Source organism: Drosophila ananassae, chromosome 3R (genome assembly GCF_017639315.1).
Source record: "Drosophila ananassae strain 14024-0371.13 chromosome 3R, ASM1763931v2, whole genome shotgun sequence".
NCBI lineage: Eukaryota > Metazoa > Arthropoda > Insecta > Diptera > Drosophilidae > Drosophila > Drosophila ananassae.
Window position 1 is genome coordinate 18,513,985 of NC_057930.1, and position 18,320 is coordinate 18,532,304.

The 18,320-nt window shown below is 42.0% G+C and overlaps 1 protein-coding gene and 1 non-coding gene across 7 annotated transcripts in view; both read right to left on the bottom strand.

Annotated features, from left to right (window-relative positions):
* The window catches only part of LOC6498344 (semaphorin-1A), a 120,120-nt gene that overhangs the window by 78,155 nt on the left and 23,645 nt on the right, over positions 1-18,320 (bottom strand). The gene's annotated exons all lie outside the window — the stretch shown is intronic.
* Trnaf-gaa lies at positions 14,796-14,868 on the bottom strand. The gene has a single exon. It is a non-coding gene; the product is annotated as a tRNA-Phe (tRNA).

Sequence of the window (18,320 nt, forward strand, 5' to 3'; positions counted from 1 at the left end):
CAAGTGCAACGAAAATGAAAATAAATAAAAACAGAAATACAAGAAATATACACTGGGGGTTGTTGGGGTGCCCTGGGAGGAGCGATAATCTGCTTACAATTATAGAAATAAAATTGGGAAAGTAAGGGATGCGGTCGTGAGGATATAGATTCAAAATTATATATATTTTATTCTAGAAACAAGATTTTCTAAAAATGAGATACAAATATATTGAAATACAATCCTCTTAATCTTCTACACTTTTCTCTAGTACAATGTGCAGCAGCGCCCCTTGCTATATACCAAGAATAAATGCCACATTTTAACTTACAATTTATGCACAATTTGCAACAAAACAATAAAATATATATCGACTAACAAATTCGATTCATCCACCATCTCTAATCAATGAAAAGCGTTTCCTGGATTGCGGCTGACTATGCAAATTTGTTGTTGTTGACGCTGTTGGTGGTGCAACACGGACATGCATCAAAGGTGCAACCGATTGCCGTTGCTGCTCTTGCTCCGGCCTGTGTTGTGTTGCTGTTGCACTCAAGGCGGCGTCAGGAGGACGCATGTGGCAGAGGGATGCTACTTTCCTCTATGGGCAGGCCCAGAGACAGACAGATAGACTGCAAGTTGAAGGGTGGGGCAGAAACTGAGGAGGCGGCAGGGGCAGATTGGCAGGCCAGACAGATTGCAGTTGCAAGCAGCCGGCGCCTGCTGCTGCCGCACTGCCCCGCCCTTTGACAGCGACATTGTCGAAGGTGTTGGAATATCCCAGCAATGGGGGCTTTTGTCCCATCGCCTTCCTGTTGGCCTCCCGACCGACCCACTCCTCTCACAGAACATTGAATTATTGCTTGCTGCATGCTACAAATCAGCTATAAAGTTGCCTCTCCGGTGGTGGGCCACCAAATGGTGGCAATGCAGCAGCAACAGCAGCAGCACCACCACACAAGCGATATCTGTTGGATAAATATTGTTCTACTTGTTCAACAGAATTCCGATTGATCTTTAAATTAAATTTGCAATCTTGTTTATAAGTTTGGTGTTTGGGAAGCGAAGAGTAAACGGATTTAACTCGAGTTGCTATACACATAGATTCAAGATCTAATATTTCAAGTTTCTGTTTGATTTTCCAAGACAGATGTTTTCCAAAAAAGTAAATATTTCTTTTTCGACTACTTATTAACAAAATAAATGGTGAAAAAGTGCACTGGAGATGAATAATGTAACCTATAAGTGTACAGCTTGAGTTCTGTCTTTTATCCTTGCTAAGAGAACAAATAAACTGTTTTCCCATGGAATAAAAAGAAACGAAAAGGAAAACCTTTTTTCAGTTTTTCCATTTTCCGCACTTCCAGAAGTTGTTGCGCCATTGTGTAAACTTATTTCCTTTATCCGCAGCCATTCACTGGGATTTGTTGGGCGAGTGTATACTCTGCTAATTGGAGCGGAAAATTAGCAAGTTTTATTGATTCGCTGCAAAAGATTTATTGTTCCCCGCAGACTTATAATATGCTACGTTGATAGGACTCTCTATATCCTTAATAAAACTGCATTAAAGTTTACTTCGAAAGCTTCGAAACTTTTTCGCTGTAAATCCTACATCTACATCATGAATCTATTCAGGCATGATTCCCAAATACCATATCGATTTCATCAAATAAATGTTGCGGAAATACAGCAATGCACAGGGGAACTAATGAGTTTTATTTGCATTTCACTATACTCTCCTATTTTTTAATTTGTATTTTCATTATTGTAAAAGCGGATTACAAAACATCTCCGAAAGCCCCGCAGGAATGGCTGTCGCACTCGACCGAACATGAAAAATCCCCTGCAGCGATATTAAATTTTTAAACAAATAACAAAAGAAAAAAAAAAGGTTTCGGGTGAAAAAAAGAGAGACAAACTCCCCCAACTAAATCGGTCATGATATATACATATCCTTGCCTTCTCATCCTCTGTCTAAACAAAAATGCAACTCAGCAAAACAAAATAAAACTTCTTTGACTCTTTTGAGTACCCAGTAGTTGAAAAAGGAGTGGGTTTATTGGACTGTTAGTCAGTTTTCTTAAAATTAGGGTTTACTATTATTCAAAAAATAACAGAAAGGCAGAAAAAAAGAACAAGGAACGGACAGCCATAAAGAATACTGATATAGATCCAATTACTACTTCACTACTTTAAGAACTTTTCAACAAAAATATAATAGCCTCTTCAAGGATATAGGAATATAACCCCCCAAATACTTAAGAATTATGTGAAATTACTGAGTTCTACATAGTCGGGACAGTCAGTGGGCATTTTTCTATGCTTTTTGTTGCCAAGTAATATGTTTTTCATTTTGGCATTTGCCGCAAACACTCCAAATGCATTTGCCATTCCCCAGATTTGGCTCTTCCTTATTTTTGTGTATGTGTATCTTGGAGAGTGTGTGTATGAATGTTTTTATTGAAACCATGAATGGGGGTGTGCTGGGCCATGTGGGTGGGTTGGGTCGGTATTCCTTTTCGGGTGGAGGGTATGCTCCTGCCGGAAGCGTGGATTTTTAATGCATGCTGGCTTGCCATGCTTGTGTGAAGTTTCCTTTCGGCGATGATGCGAACGTAGACACATGTTTCTATTGCTCTTACTTTAGTTCCGTTCCATTTCGCTTGCCCTAAGGACACAGTGGGCGTGGCGACAAGAGGGCGTGTGCCATATATCGGAACGTCACACGTGGTGTTTGCTTGTTTTTTCAGTGCCCCCTTTTAGTTCTTTGGTTTAAGGACTAAGTATAGTTTATTAGAAGGCTTGGCAAAGGAAAGTAGGATACTTTTGATAAAAAATAATAATTATAGAGATATATATTTTAAGATTTAAACATAGTCATAGTATTTCTTTGGAAGCAACTACAGCAAGGACATAAAAAGTGAAGACACTTTAGACTTTAAGGATTCAGGTGCAACTTGACATTTTTACCGTTTGCTTTTCCCAAGTCCCGCCAAAGTAAATCTGCGACAAAAGCCGCAACAAAAGAAAAACTGCGAGTTAGGAAGAACTTAATCCTGGCGGCGAAGAATGCCGTGACAAATAGTTCTCCCTGTCAGTGCCTCCTCCTCCTCCTCCTGGAGGCGCCCCACCTTAACACACTCCATCCTATATATGCATTATATGGGATATGGACTGGCTCAAGTCGGGAGATAAGGGCAAGGGGGGTATATAACCAAGTTGGATCACGTAGCGAGGCGCGATTTTGTCACTAGCAACTGCAGCTTACTTTCGACACGTTCACGTCGAATGCATTTGCAACAACCGCACCGCCGGAGCTCCTTGCCTCCTCCCAAGGATCCTGCAGCAGACAGACATTTACATTTGGTCTGGCTGGCATCCCCCATCCCCCATGCCACATGCCTCTCCATCCTCCAGTTGCCCATTTAGAGTGGCTCAACAGATACAAATGTATCTCTGTTGAACGTTGCGTGTGTGTGGCATGCAACGCCCCTGAAAAACACTTTGCCGGCGCCTCTCCCCCAGCCATCTCTCACTGCAGGTTGTGTTTACACTTGAATATTTTTCGTTTTATAGCAATGCGGTTGCCCCAACTGTCCTGCCCCGCACCGCACCCTCGTCAAGATTGCCGGCACTCATCGTTAAGGTTTTTTGTAAAGTGTAATTAGTCTTCCCCTGGCCCCTAGTCCCTGGTCTCTGGTCCCTGGTCCCTATTTTTTTTGGGTAGCTCACACCCTTTGTGTTTTTTGTGCCGGACTGGGCTGGAATAGTTTTGAAAATCCTTTGCGGCTAACACTAATTTGATGGTTTGGCATGTTTAATTTTTTGGTCTTTGTTTCCACGAATTTTTTCCAGGGGGTCAAGAGGTGAAATCAACATAATGTGAAAATAATTGTTGTGGAAAAACACTTTGTTGGCTTGCGGGCAGGAACGGGCAGCGCCCGACACTGATTGAACTAATTTCGGATTTAAACGAATCTGCTTACTCAAACGTGTTTGTAATAAATGTCCGATTATTATCCGATAAATGGAGGTAATTGTTATAAATATTATTTAACAAGAATATCAAGTTTCCCATCCAAAATGTATTTTAAAAGGGTTTATCTGCTGGATTTAATACCAGCTTCTAAGCCAAACAATGAGGCAGCTCCATTGTAGGGAGAAGCAATCCACATTTAGCTTTTCATTTTCAACTTCAGCAAAAGTCGATGATGGTTACTGTGAAAACAATTGAATTCAATTACTTAACGAAACTGTGTCGAATTCTGAACACACACACACGAGCAAACAGAGATGGGAAAGACATATAGAAATATTTTTTCCCCCCGAATGGAACATCGATCTGATGGAGGGAGTGGAGGTCTTCCGTAAAGGATTGAATTGCATGGGGATGGAGGAGTGGAGGGATTGATTTTATAATCGTCACATGTGTGCTGAACTGCAACTGTTGCACGGGCACAGAAAACAGATAAAGATACGGATAGAGATACAGATATATTTGTATTCGTATCTCTCGCACAAAAGCCATCGCCAGTTGCTGCCAACAAATGCGCTTAAGCAGACTGTCAATTTCATTTGAACTTTTTGCTTCATTCCACTTGACTGTCTGTATCTGTAAGATACATACGTGCCCCCTCTCCATTGTCTGTCCTATGCACCACTATGCTCCCCATTATAAATATGTGTAATATAAAACTTTGATGGTAATTATTTTCCAGCACAACACCCGCATGGAATTCCCACATGGGAGGCGGGAGCCATAAATTGAAAACCCCGGGACTCCACGTTCGGGGGGCATCCGAAGTTCTGGGCTCCGAATAGAGGGAAAAGCTGCAGCGGGCTGGGATGGGTGTGAAAAATGAAGAGCATCCATAATCTAATTTTATCATTATCACAGCTGTCTGCGCTAAGTGACGTCACATGCCGCATGTGCAAGAAATGTCTCAGTTGAGTGGAGTCTCAGTTGAAATAAAATGGTAAAAATTAAAAAGAAATAAAGGAAAACATAAAGGTCTAGACTCAAGGATTCCCTGCCTTTTTGGTAACTATATAATAACAGAAAATAAAGTCCAATCCTTGCTAAAAATGCTTTAAACTTCAATTATTCTAATGACTTGAAGTGTTTGGTTTTCATTTATTTAGTTTCCATTTTGAAACTACTGGTATCCCCTGGTATACCTCAAACACCCTTAACTACAGGATATTGAAGTGGAGCCCTGTCAGCGAAATGGGAAAAGTGTATTATTGTGTAAGAAAAATCGCCTGGCACTTGACTTTGCCGGCAGCCAAGGCAAAACTGCAGCTATTTCATGCTGTTTTCATGTGACTTTTGTTTTTGTCACCACCACCCTCACACTGAGAAAAAAAAAGAGTAGTGATGGCAAGGGTGGGGTGACCATTCAGCATCCTTAGTATGCTTAGCGCTTCTCCGGTTGTCCTTGTGCTTATTGTGCAGCTCGGCTTTCCTGTGTCTGAAGTTAAGTGCAACTCCAACATTGTGCAGCGAGGAGATAGCACGACATTCCATTGTTGTGTGCTGACTACTCCCTGAAAAGACTTAATTCACCCCACTCAGCCTGGAAGCCAATTTGAAAGGGGGGACGGCCCAGGGTATCCTCCTGGACTCCTCGATATGGTGTATCCTTCGAGGGGGGGTGGGGCTGGCATCTAACCGACTCTATTACGCAGCACACTGTTGTTGCTGGCCGTTTTTACCATTGCATTCAACGTAAATGGCGACAACATTCAGACACTTTGCACAAAAACCCGGAGAAAAATGGTTCCCTGGGGGCAAAGGTGAGGGGGTTAAGCTTCCACATCCACACCGATGCTATGAAAAATCCCACAAAACTTTAATTTGCTAAGCTGTTGAAGCCAAATGCAGCGCAAAAGTCAAAAGGTGAGCCAGAACTCGCCAGGAACAGGGATCATGGCAACTAAAAACTCTTCCATTTGGAAGTTTGGCTTTCACTGAATATTGGTAACTTTTTTTGAGCGTTGTACGTACGTACTTGTTTCCGGCTGGTTAAGTCAAAGTCACTTAAGTTTAATCAACATACCTGGAACGAGAAAGACAGTAACATTTGGTTAGAAATCTCCAATCTTAATGAGACTAGTCTAAGCTATTAAATTAGTTACGTGCTAAGGCAACTATTAAATCGAAACAATCCACTTAGGAAATTTATTTATCATATCGCCGCAGAGCATCCATAAAACTCTTGGCAGGATAACCATCGCTCCCCAGAGGTAAAGAAAACAATCATTAGACGAGTATCCATTTAAACCAATCCCTATCCCAGAACAATTAAAAACACCTCCCAATCACACGCTCACACAACCAATTAAAAATGCACAAGAAACTCGTAAACGATGTCCGAGACAGGTCAGGTGCTCACGCATGTCAGCAGTAATTACGGGGTGGAGATACATTCGATACGGACTGTGCTTTCTTAACGGCTCCGGGAAAGAGGTAAGAAATCAATTGTCGGCACCGACCAGACACGGCCAAGTCAGTCAGTCAATGAACCGGTGAGCGCGGGGGAGTGACATGCAAAGGCGAACAATGCTGACCTCGACCCCGCGATCGGGACACGCCCACGCTGCCGTAATTCATGCATCATTAAACAGGGCCAGAACACAAACAAATGCCATCGCCATCGACTCCTACAACAGTTAAACAATAATAGCAATAATAATAATAAGAACAATGGCAGCCGCAGCCGCAGCAGCTCGCAGATGCTGTAATTAATTCTATGAAATTTACGAGCGGTCAGAGTGCGGGGCGATAAACTCCAGACACTGACCAGATGACCCAATGGCCAAAGTGGTTTAGCTCGAATACCATGACTAAGCAGGTTTATGAACATAGAGGGGAAGGGTTAACATCTATTTAAATGTGTTTAAAACTTCTGAAAAGGCCTTAATTAGAATTCATTCAAGGTGGAAAGCAATAAAGCTTATCCATTTATTCTGTATTTTTTTGTTAAATCATTAGATGTGTTATTATTTCCTGTACTCTTGTTACTTAATCCCTTTGGGGAGATGTCTAGAAATCTGCAAACAAAAATTCATCCAAATCTGGCAAGAACTATAGACTTTTTCTCCGCAGCCTTAGTAGCTCTCAAAAGTATGCAACAAAAGATGAGTACCGGGTATCTTACAGTCGAGAAACTTGACAAGCAAGTCTTGTATTTTAATATTCAAACTAAATTTAATCTTCTATCAGATTATTCATAATTAATCAGAAAGCTAATACCTGACACTGATTGGCAATTCAACAACAAAGTTAATATGTTTATCTCGTGATTTATCGGACACGATTCAAATGCAGATTTGCTAACAAATTTTTCGTGACCATAAATTTGTCCATAAAGTTGCTGGCCTGCCGCTGTCAGCAAAACGAATTTTTATGCCCGAACTCCTGGACTCAATGAACGATTTATGTTGCAGCTTTGTCTTGCCTGCCACACACTCACAACTCACACTCGTCCACGTCACACACATTTGCTAAATGTTTACATGGCTAATTATGATTTATTTGAGCAATCATTTTTCTCAACTGTGTCGGTGTCTGGGTCGGTGGCTTGGCCCGCAACCAGAATAGAAACAAAGTCTCCAGCAGGAGTCTGCTTCTCATCTTCGGGCCCTGTCTCTTTCACATCTCTGCTCTCTCTTTCTGTGGTGGGTGATGTGATGGGTGGTTTAGTGGCTGGGTGGTTGGTCCTCCTCAGCAAGGACATGGTCGCACTTACTGCCGGCACTCAGACCGACTGTCCCCTCGGCTTCTTTGTTTATCTAAGTTAATTACAGCAAAACATTTTTAGGGTCGTTCCCAGCTATCTCCCTCTCTCTCTCTCTACCTCTGTTGTCTGTCTCTTTCTGGATGGTTCTAGGATATTCACGCATGTTTGGGTGCGGACAGTTCCGCTGATTAATTGCCGCTAAGCATACAAGCCGCCATTATTCAGCCGCCATCGCACAAAAGGCCTAAATATACACAGGCCCGAAAGCGGGGTAGTAACGCTCTATATGGGCTGGATCCATATTAGTGGAAAAGTGTAAAGAAGACTAATAAACAGACATATTTTCAGAGCTATCCAGTGTCTATATCTTATCTAATATTTGTGTTTTAAAGAGAAGAAACTAAAGAGAAAGCTATCTATTATCTTTAAAGCTGGTATATTATTTCAACGCAACCCAATCGAATTATTTCTGGCCCATCCGACCATTAATAACAATAATCAATCAAACACCCATGACTATATGGCGCCCTTTGAACTTTATGAATTCATTCGATCGAATCAGGCAATCACAACAGCTGGCCGGCCGAAATGACCTTATAGAACCCACAAGGTGGTCCCAAAATGCCAAACAAAACAAGCCCAACACGCACCGGCTTCTTGGAGATTTAATTTATTTGTTATTTAGAGTGCAGTTTGGTGCGTCCAATTTAATACAATTTTCTTTGATTGAATTAAATGCACCACCAGCAGCTGATATATGCGACTAGACTGCTCTGGACTTTGGACGGGAAACGAATTCGAAAAATATTGAAATGCAGATGGGAGAAAAAATAATTTCCGCCAGCCCCTCGCAGTCGACTAGGTGGTGGGGATTGATTGTCGAGTGACGTGGCCAAGTGGCCACGTAGACTGAGTCCTGCCTCCTGCATCCTCCTGTTTCTGCTCCTATTTGGGCCTCTGTCCTGCCCTCTGAGCTTGCCACTCATTGTTTGCTAGTTGGCCAGCTCTGTTGGCCTCTGACCGGGCAACCAAGGAGCAAGTCGGCTGCTCGCCCAATGAATAAAGAAACAAACAAACAAGAATTTTGTACGCTTGACTGCATGTCTGCATGACCGAATGAATGAATGAATGACTGTGTGAGTGAGTGAGTGAGTGAGTGAGTGAGTGACTGACTGAATGGCTGGGTGAGTGGTGGGCGAGGGAGTGCAAATGGCTGAATGAATTGTCGGTGGGTTCTATAAATCAACTTGGCGTTTATCTCAAAGCAAATAAGTCAACAGTGTAGACGGGATAGCAAAATGCAATGTGAATGTGAATGAGAATGAGAATGGGTATGGCTATGGGTATGGGTATGACTATGCTAGTGCAAGCAGAACCCTGGGAATGAGAGTGAGGGGGTGGTCCTGTTTGTGAAGAGGTCAGGGGAAAGTTTTCCGAGCCACTGTGTGTGTCGGTGTGTGATGACATGGACGATTTAGTTGCGCATCCGTTGGCAGATTCAAGTGACCCCATCAACCTCAAGCTCCTCCACAGATACGAAATGAAGATTTTGCACTCGACAGACTCCAGTTGGAATTATAAAAGTTTGCAATTTGGAATTGTGGAATAGAATTCACTGAATCTGCAACCAAGTTCTGAATATTTAAATCAATTTAAATGGAGTCTTTTCCCTCCAGCTCTAAGAAAAATAAAATAATTAACTATTTACTATGTCTGGGAATGTTTAAATTAACTGGCGAATTATAGATAGCATTTCCATTTCATTCGAATAACTGGAGCATCCACCTTCGAGAGAAATGACTATCAAGAACAAGGAACAAAGGACCCCCTTGGGTTTAAGCTATTTTAAGCTGTTGGCCCAAATCATTCTAAACAATTATTTACAATCGCTTTCAGACCAATATGGTAATGTGGCGATTAAAATGCATACATGTATGACCGGATGGATCACCAGCTGTTCGAATTATACTTTGTGAGCACACAGGATATTTGCCAGCAGGACCTCTACCTCCACCACATAGAGACCAGTGTGTATCTTATTGATTCATTTAGGCCATTGGGCTTAGGAAATTCTGGTGTGCAACAGTAATTCGTCATTGAGAGTACGCCTTTGTAGAATTACAGACCCCCACCACCCCAAAAATGCAAATGTGTGCTCCGAAAAATGTTGTAAGCTGGTATTTGTCCCTCCAAGCCACCAAGCCTCCATCCCGTGCGGCGTACGGGCTTCGAGTCTCTGTCAAAGTGCGGCTTTTGCCAATTTGACAGCCAACTAATCGATGGCGAAACATTTGTCCAGACACAAAGCCAGCCTAATGCAAACTCCGGGCCCGAATGTGCCGGACGGTGCGGAATCGTTACCATCTCATAAAAGATGCACATTGTATCTCATAGTATGCATCAAACCATCTCTGCACGTTGCAGCTTACGTTGTCCCCCAGCTCTGGTGGGGACCACTCTCTTAATGTGCATTTGGGGCCAGCATTTGCATTAAAAGCGGACCAGACCAAAGTTTCGGGCGGACATGGTACGCGGAGCACCTAACTAGGCTTTCAGATCACCAGGCACTTTGGTCTCAGAGCACTGGAAATAGGATTTGATTTTAAGAACCCTGGGGGTATAATGGGAATAAATATTATTGAAAATATATAGATTTTTGTCCGCATGTCTAACTGGTCTTCGTAAATGTTACTACCTTACTTCAAAACTCAAGCTACCAAAGATTATTATTACTACGAATAAAGATATTTTAGGTATCACAAAGTAGCTATATCCTCCATGGCAACCACTGTCCACTCCACGTATCACGTACATGAATAGATGGCCAGAATATGGAAGGAGGAGGGCGCCTGGTCCGCATCCACATCCGCACCACATTGCTTATTTAATGAGATTAACGTCTAAAGACAAATGTCATATGCATGTTAACAGAGCCGGTATCTTTCGGATACAAACCATCCGTATGCGTTCCGAGCCGGTTGCCCATTCCGTTCCTGAGTGCTTGGTGCTTTGTGCTTCGTGCTTTTGTGCTTTATGCTTTAGCTGCTGCTGCTGCGGTTGGACAGTTGGCAGCTGGTTCTGCTTCTGCTGCTGCTTCCGCTCCCGCTGTCGATTGTCTGGGCTCCCATAAAAGGCAGAAGGCGGCACATTAAAAATTCTAAAATGTTTTTGCCAGCCTACCGCACCATAAGCTGCAGACACACAGAAGACAGCCAGGAAGAGAGACATTACTAAAGCAAAGTACATACAACAAAAAGCATTCACATGACAGTGTTCAGTTAGGGTAGTACTCAGTACCATAAAAATAATATTAAAAATTTTTGTAAAACTTAGAGTTGGGATGTCTAATATTTTAAGACTCAAAAGAATTCTGTCAGAAGTTTTAGGGTTTTCAGATACTCCTATTATAAGGTTTTCTAGAGTCCTTTTTTCAATAAACTACAAAATACTACAGGGTATCAAAAGGGGTTCTGTCCAGGAGCCACTGACAAAATGCCAGTGATGGTGCCCAACTTGAACTTCAAAGTGGCCGAATGCTATTACGTTAACTGCGCAGAGCGGGCGAACATTCGTTGCAGATGCCAGGACTCCAAATCAGGGAAACTAGAAGGAGGAGGTGGACTGGAAACGGACCAAGGATCCGCTGGAAATGATGACAGCTCGAGCAGGAACTGTGGCAGCCTTGACCGAGGTGAAAAGTGAAAAGCTGACAGACGTTTCTGGCTCGCTGTCCATCTGAAATGCGAGTATACGGAAAATCAGCCAACTATAAACGGTTAACGAGCTGTAAACTATGAAAAAGCCAACTCGTCACAACTTCTGCTTAACGATTTCGCTTCTAATAAATTGAGCCATAAATACATTTTATTACACAAATTAAGAAGACACTTAATAGTTTATAAAAAGCAGTTAGAACACTTGTAACTTTGCAAGACTTTAAAGTGGCACGTCAATATCCTTAACAGATGTCCTATCAGCGCCTCCGGCAAATTCTTCCACAATGAGACTTGGCAGAACTTAATTCCGCAAATTAATGCTGTCTAAAGACAAATACCGATCCATTTTCCAACTCCCACACACACTCGTCGAGTGACAAACACTTGGATGTTAAGCGGATTAGGTCAAAACTCGTAAATGACTTTTAAATCTAATCCACTTGGGGGACAGTCGTTCGCTATGGAGCCACCTTCGAATGTTTTCCAAACAAATCATCGCTCATTGACAGTTCCAAGAAAAGGAACCAAACAGAAAACAAAATACAAATACAGATACACAACCTAAGGATAAAAATACCAAATAAGGATGAAGACGCACTTGTAGATACAGTGGATTGTGGCCTGATTCGCCGATTGTCACAACGACATGCGTCTTAATAATTCATCACAAAGGCCGGGAGGCGTCGCAAAAAGATTTCCCTCTCAGTCTCCATGACTCCGAGGCTCAACTTCGATCCCGACATGGCGGCAAATTGCGTTGACGCGGTTGCACGTTGTCACCACAGAAAAATCAGGCGGAGAACACAGGACCCGACCACAATCCCCGGCCCAGCGGTGACAATGATGTATAAAAGGCAATAAATCTCGCCAAAAAGAAACAGAGAGCCGCAAAAGAAAAACTCTACATCGGATTTGCCCAAGGAAGTGGAAACAGAAGGTACGACTTAAACTACACAGAAACCTAAAAAGGATAATTTTATAATAAATATATGAGATATCGAATATATTAGTTCAAAGTAGCTATAGCTCATCTATTTAGTTATAGAACCCATTCTTGTAGAGCTATAGAACATTTCTTAAATTGTTTTGCTAAAATTTTTCAAGTGAAAAACCTGAAACGGAAGCCGACGCGACGGAAGACATTTGTTTCAAGCTGGGTACTGCTACGATTGAAGGAACTGGAGAGCCAGGGGTATCCTTCCTGGTGGTAGTCCGTCCCAGTCTCGTCTGATGACAGTACAGTGTACAGTCGGCTGTGCGGGATGTCAACTCCTGCCGCCGATGAAGATGACGGGGCGGAGTGGGATGGGGAATGGCATTATACTCCTTGAGACGTCATCGCACCGAGGGTTGTTCGCACAATTACTCCATAACCATATGAGGCCCATGTAATGGTTTATAATGTAACCCAAAAAGGGTTAGCCTCCCAGTTTAATAACGTCTTTGAGAATGATGGATGATTTGCAGTAGAAAACAGATGTTTCAATTATATGGAGTTTTTGCGAAAAGAACTGATTTGTTTGGGGTGTTTTTTGAAGGAAATAAATATACTTTTCTTATAAAAGGAGTTATTACAAATAAGAGAGAAAGGTTTTCTCAATAAACTCATAAAAAATATAAATATGTTTGGTAGAGGAGCCTTGGTAGATTTATTTATCTCATTGAAAGCAGGAAGGCAGGAACACTACTCAGCCATGTCAGTCATAAATAATAAGACATCGATTTGTTATGGCCTATCGGAAGTTGGACATCTCCAGACCGAGTGCAGCCAAATGGAAGTCACGTGAGGAGTCCCGTCCCTCCACGCCCAGCCTCGGCTGAGCTGACTCAACACCAATAAGAGGAAAACAAAGTTTATGCCTCAATGGCAACAATCGAGCCAGAGGAGCTCCGACCAAAGTTGAGATTGTTACGTGGGCGCCATTGGCGTAGATCATTAGCGTTGCCTGTCGCAGGACCGGGAAGAGGGAAGGCGCCCAGGAGGAGTGACACAAACGACGACAGCCGTCCCCATGCGAAGTAAACCGTTTACTACTTGCCCAACAAAAATAAAATAAAAATATATATAAAAAGTTTCTCGCTCTGCCACTGACAGCCCCAACGACTACACAAACAATAACAGCCCAGCAGCAGCAGGAGCAGCAGGAGCAGTAACAACAAGGAGGCAGTGCGGCCTCAACTTGAAGAAGTTTATGTCCAAGACAAAAGTCTGATTTATGTTTTATGGCGCATAATTCAGAAGGAAAACAGAAAAAAATACACAAAAATAGAAGCCAGCTTTCCAGGAAAGTGTTTATTATTCGAGTGCCTGGAGGCGAACTGCAGTGGCCCAAAATAAGTAATTAGGATCCCGGCAATCACTTGAGATGAAAGTTTTTACGCCACAGGAAAATAATAACATCGGGGAGAGAGAAATAGTATTTATTGGAATCGTAAAAGTAATAAGCTATCAAAAGTTTGGACATCACGAGGATTTATGGTAATCAAATATCAATTCTTGAAACCTTGTTATTCCTCTTTTGGAAAAAATAGAATAAACACCCGATAAGTTATCCTGCACATCCTGACACATGTAACAATCTATTAGTTGCCGTGTTTTACCAACTGTTGAGCAACTAATTTTCCTGTTAATTAAATTAATTAGAGCAACCCGAGCCGAGAACGGCTTGCACATCTACATACATCTATAAAAACGAAGGGAACCGAGCTTAACTTTTTTAATTGCATTCAATGTAGCTGCCAACTAAAGCGATGAGGAAGACTGGGGAAGGTCCTGATGACGCCGCCAACTTGACTGAATGACGCAGAGCGGCTGCCTTGGCGGTTGGCTGGTAGTTGGGCGAATTCTTTGCCATCATTTAATGACATTTTCATCAGGACCCACTGTCCCCCCAGCCCCAGACTCACCCGTGGCCCCTTAACCCCCTCATTATCATTATAATTGTCATGCTGATTTCTGTGCTCCCACCTCCTCCTCTCGACTGTGCCACAACATTATCTGCATTCGTTTGGGGAAAACTTTTGGCAAAAGTTCTCTTTCCTATTGTGATTTTTTTTGTTGCCGGGGACGAGATTGTTGTCGGAATTCGTCAGAGCCCCCATCCTTAATCCTCCGGCTCGGCGCAACTACATTTTTTAATGAGCAGAGGGTAATGAAGTGTCCCCGATAAAGACGTTGGGGCGTGGAATGCTAAAAGTTTTCCCAGGAAAATGACATACGAAATGTCTTTTCAATGATGAAAGAGTTTAACAAGACAATTGATAACTCAACTTAATGAAATTATATTAGATGAAACTTTAAGAAAAGATTTAAAAATAAGATTTGACAAAAAAATAAAATAAAAAAAGTTTTTTAGATTGCCGAAACCCGGGATTGAACCGGGGACCTTTAGATCTTCAGTCTAACGCTCTCCCAACTGAGCTATTTCGGCACTTGGGGGGCTGGCGCCAAAAGCTCTTCACAGACCATGGAGGTCTACTGATAAGGGCGGTACGGAATGAATATTCCAAACAAGTCGAGTGAGGCTCGAAATAAATATTTAAATTTACATTTTTAGTGTTTGTTTATGGCATGTTTAAGATAAGGCGTAGTAGAGTTTAGCCAAAAATACTATTTCTTATGCTTTTTTGCTGATTAAGATTAAGAAATATTAACTACCAAATTAATTTGGCTTTTTTTTTTTAGAAAATTTTCACTTTTCATCATTGAGCATTACTCTCGCCCAGCTTTGACAATTAATTTTTAATTTTCAGAGAAACTTCATGGTGTCACAAAGTTTTCGGTAAAGTTGCTTTGCTTTTTCTCCACTATTCCCGAAGGTTTCCATTACATTTTGCTGCCCCACCCCACCTTCAAGTGTAGAATTATTAAACTTTTAATCAATTTATCAATATTAACTTTTTAGAAACTTTTCCAGTGCACGCAACCAATTTTTTTTACCCCACATTTTCCTCAATCTCAACCCGTTGCAGGGACTCGGCTCTGACTCTGACTCGGACTCTGAGTCGGCCTGGAGGGATAGAACTCTTTAACTTTTTCATTAGAGCAGTGAGCGGTCAAAAGCGGGATTCGCTTCAATTTTTAGTCGTTACGCCATTTCAATTACTGGCCAGGCGCCAGGACGAGACCGGGAAAAGGACCAAGCAGGACGATCAGTGACAAATTTATAGAGACAAAAAGCTAGGACCAGCCAGGACAAAGAGAATAAGTAAAATGTGTAAAAACGGTGCGGAGAATGGCGACGACAACGTCGGGTCTGCCATCGAGCTCATTTGTCCACAGACCCAGTGGGGGATTGATGGCAAGAGGGGCTACAAGGGGGGGAGGGGAGGAGGGGTGGTAATGCTGCTGCACTTGTCGTATTACTAATTTCCCTGGTGACCAGGACCAAGCCATTGAACCCTTCATATAGATGCACTCGAAAAAATTATACAAAATTCTATAAATTTTAGATGAAATTTAAATAAATTATTTTTAAATATTTCATAAATATATAAGTTTTTTAAATCTTTATTAATTTCTATATTAATTCTTTATTATAATCTATATTAATTTCTTTAAGTATATAGTATTTTGTTTCTGTGCACCGTCAAACTTAACCGTTAAACGTTCAATCGTTCAACTGCAACTTGCAGCATCAACAGAATTGCAATGGCAACTTTTTGATTAACGCCATCATGAGGTGATTGTTCAGTTGAGGCTACGTCGTGGAAGGATAGCACAGGTTGAGGCCCGTTAAGGCCCATTTCAGGCTGGCTGAAAGGCTGGAATACTGCATCCTGAATCCTGCATCCTGGAGCGACAAGAGCGGCAGGCGCTACCAAATTGCACTCATGTGTGTAATTTATTTTCTCGGCATGAAAAACTTCCTAACCGGAAAATGAGGCACTCAATTAAGAAAACGTTTAATCCATGAAATGTTCCAATTGCACACCCAGACACACTCCCATAGCCAGATATAATACATATAGGAACTGCAACGTGGAGAGGCAGGCTGGACACGAACTCATCGGGTGGGAATTTTGGGTGGCAGAGGAACACTGGGTCTATGGGAGAGAGGATGGCACGAGATTGCCCAGTGGGGGCCGTAAAATTGCTGTCTATATAATTGATTGGGTGTGCCTTTCGGATTTACTTTTCTGTTTCCTTCTCTCCTTTATTTTTTTTTTTTAAGCACAACCCAGTGATTTGTAATTCCCATTTCAAATTACATGGCCGAAATGGGCTCGATTTAAATGTGAGCTTAGATAAACGAGGGAAACAGTTGGCATTTATTTGAATCTTTAAAAATCTTTAAAAGAGTTTGAATAAAATTATTTTCTTCTTTATCTAAAATATATGAAACCATCAGACTTTAATAGACAAATACTTCTTTAGGAATTCCTATATCTGCTCATGAAACCCCTCTCACTTATTCTACTCACATATTCGAGAAATCTATATACAGATAAGGCGGCGACATGGCAGATTACCAATTCATAATATTATTAAACAGACTTATAAATGGAAAGCGAGTGAATTTAAATATGGACAAGTGAAGAGGAAACACAATGACTCCCAAAATTGGAAGGGGCGAATATTTCGTAGTTGTCGCATTTCCGCCCTTTTCGACAGTCGACTGCCAAAAATGCATACATGGAGGGAAGGAATTCTGGGGCAGAGCCGAACAAAGGGAGTGCATACATATGCGAGGTTTGTGGCACATAGGACGTGTGGAAATTATGCGAGGCGCGTGTCAAGTGGCGCAAAACTGCAAGAAAACTTTTTGCCAAGTCGGTGGTTCCTTTTCTTCGCTCCTTATGCTTAGTTTCCGTTTTCCCAGCCACTCACTCCCTTGCCATATTTTTTTACAACCCCAGCCCCAGCCCCAGCTCCCATCCCACTCCGAGTCTGCAATTACATTGTGAATTAAATTGTAATGAGGCGCATGCGGCGAAATATGAAAATGAGACCGACGTTCTGGAGGAGGCTTCTCCTCCTCCTGGAGATGGAGACTCTGACTTCGCGTAGAAATGGCAATTAACAGTTATGTTTGCTGTTCCGACACGTTGCAGACAGTTTTAATGACGGCCAGCCAAGAAACGGCGACAGAACTATTTTTGGGCGACTTGGAAGTTCGAACGAAGACCGCCAACCCATCCAGCCAGTCCCCGTCACAGGAAGTAACTGTCTGACAGAGTCTCTTACTCACGGAAAAAAATCAGTAATTATTAAGAGTGGATTTTGGTTGTAATTTTAATTTAGTTTCTACGACTTAGAGTCTTAAAGTGACTTGATGACCAAGATACTTGAACTGCTAGGAGTTCCATCAAGCGGAAGTGATTGATTTTCCGCTAATAACTTGAAATTTTCCGGATGGTCATTCACCTCACTGAGTACCCCCTATTCCATTTTAATAATTTGTAGCTGCCAGCTACAAAAAAACCCTTAGCTTGTAAGCAAATTCCAAAGAAATCCAATTTACAATGGATTTATTTTGCTTTTTTTTTTGTCACCTCCAATGGCACTACCACAAATTGCTTCTCTGGTAATCACACAATCCTAGCACGTAGCAAGAAATAAGCATAAGAAACATTTCACAGAATGTCCACGAAATTGTCTAAAGGATATAAAAAAGAAAAAAGTGGAAATTTTCAGAAAGTTCAGGAGGGGAAAAAAGGTAGAGCAAGTGCAACGCGAAAGTGCCTCAAAGCGATCAGCATTAGCTGCCGCCCCTCGCAGCCCACTTGATAGACGTAATTTTGCAGCAAATGTTGCGCCCACTTTAGCGTATAAGTTCAAGACGGAGAAGCGGCCAAAAGTGGGCAAATGTTGGGAAGAAGAGTGCATTTAAATGACCGTTTTGTCGCAGCTCCTAATGACAACCACTTGCGGCTGTCAAAT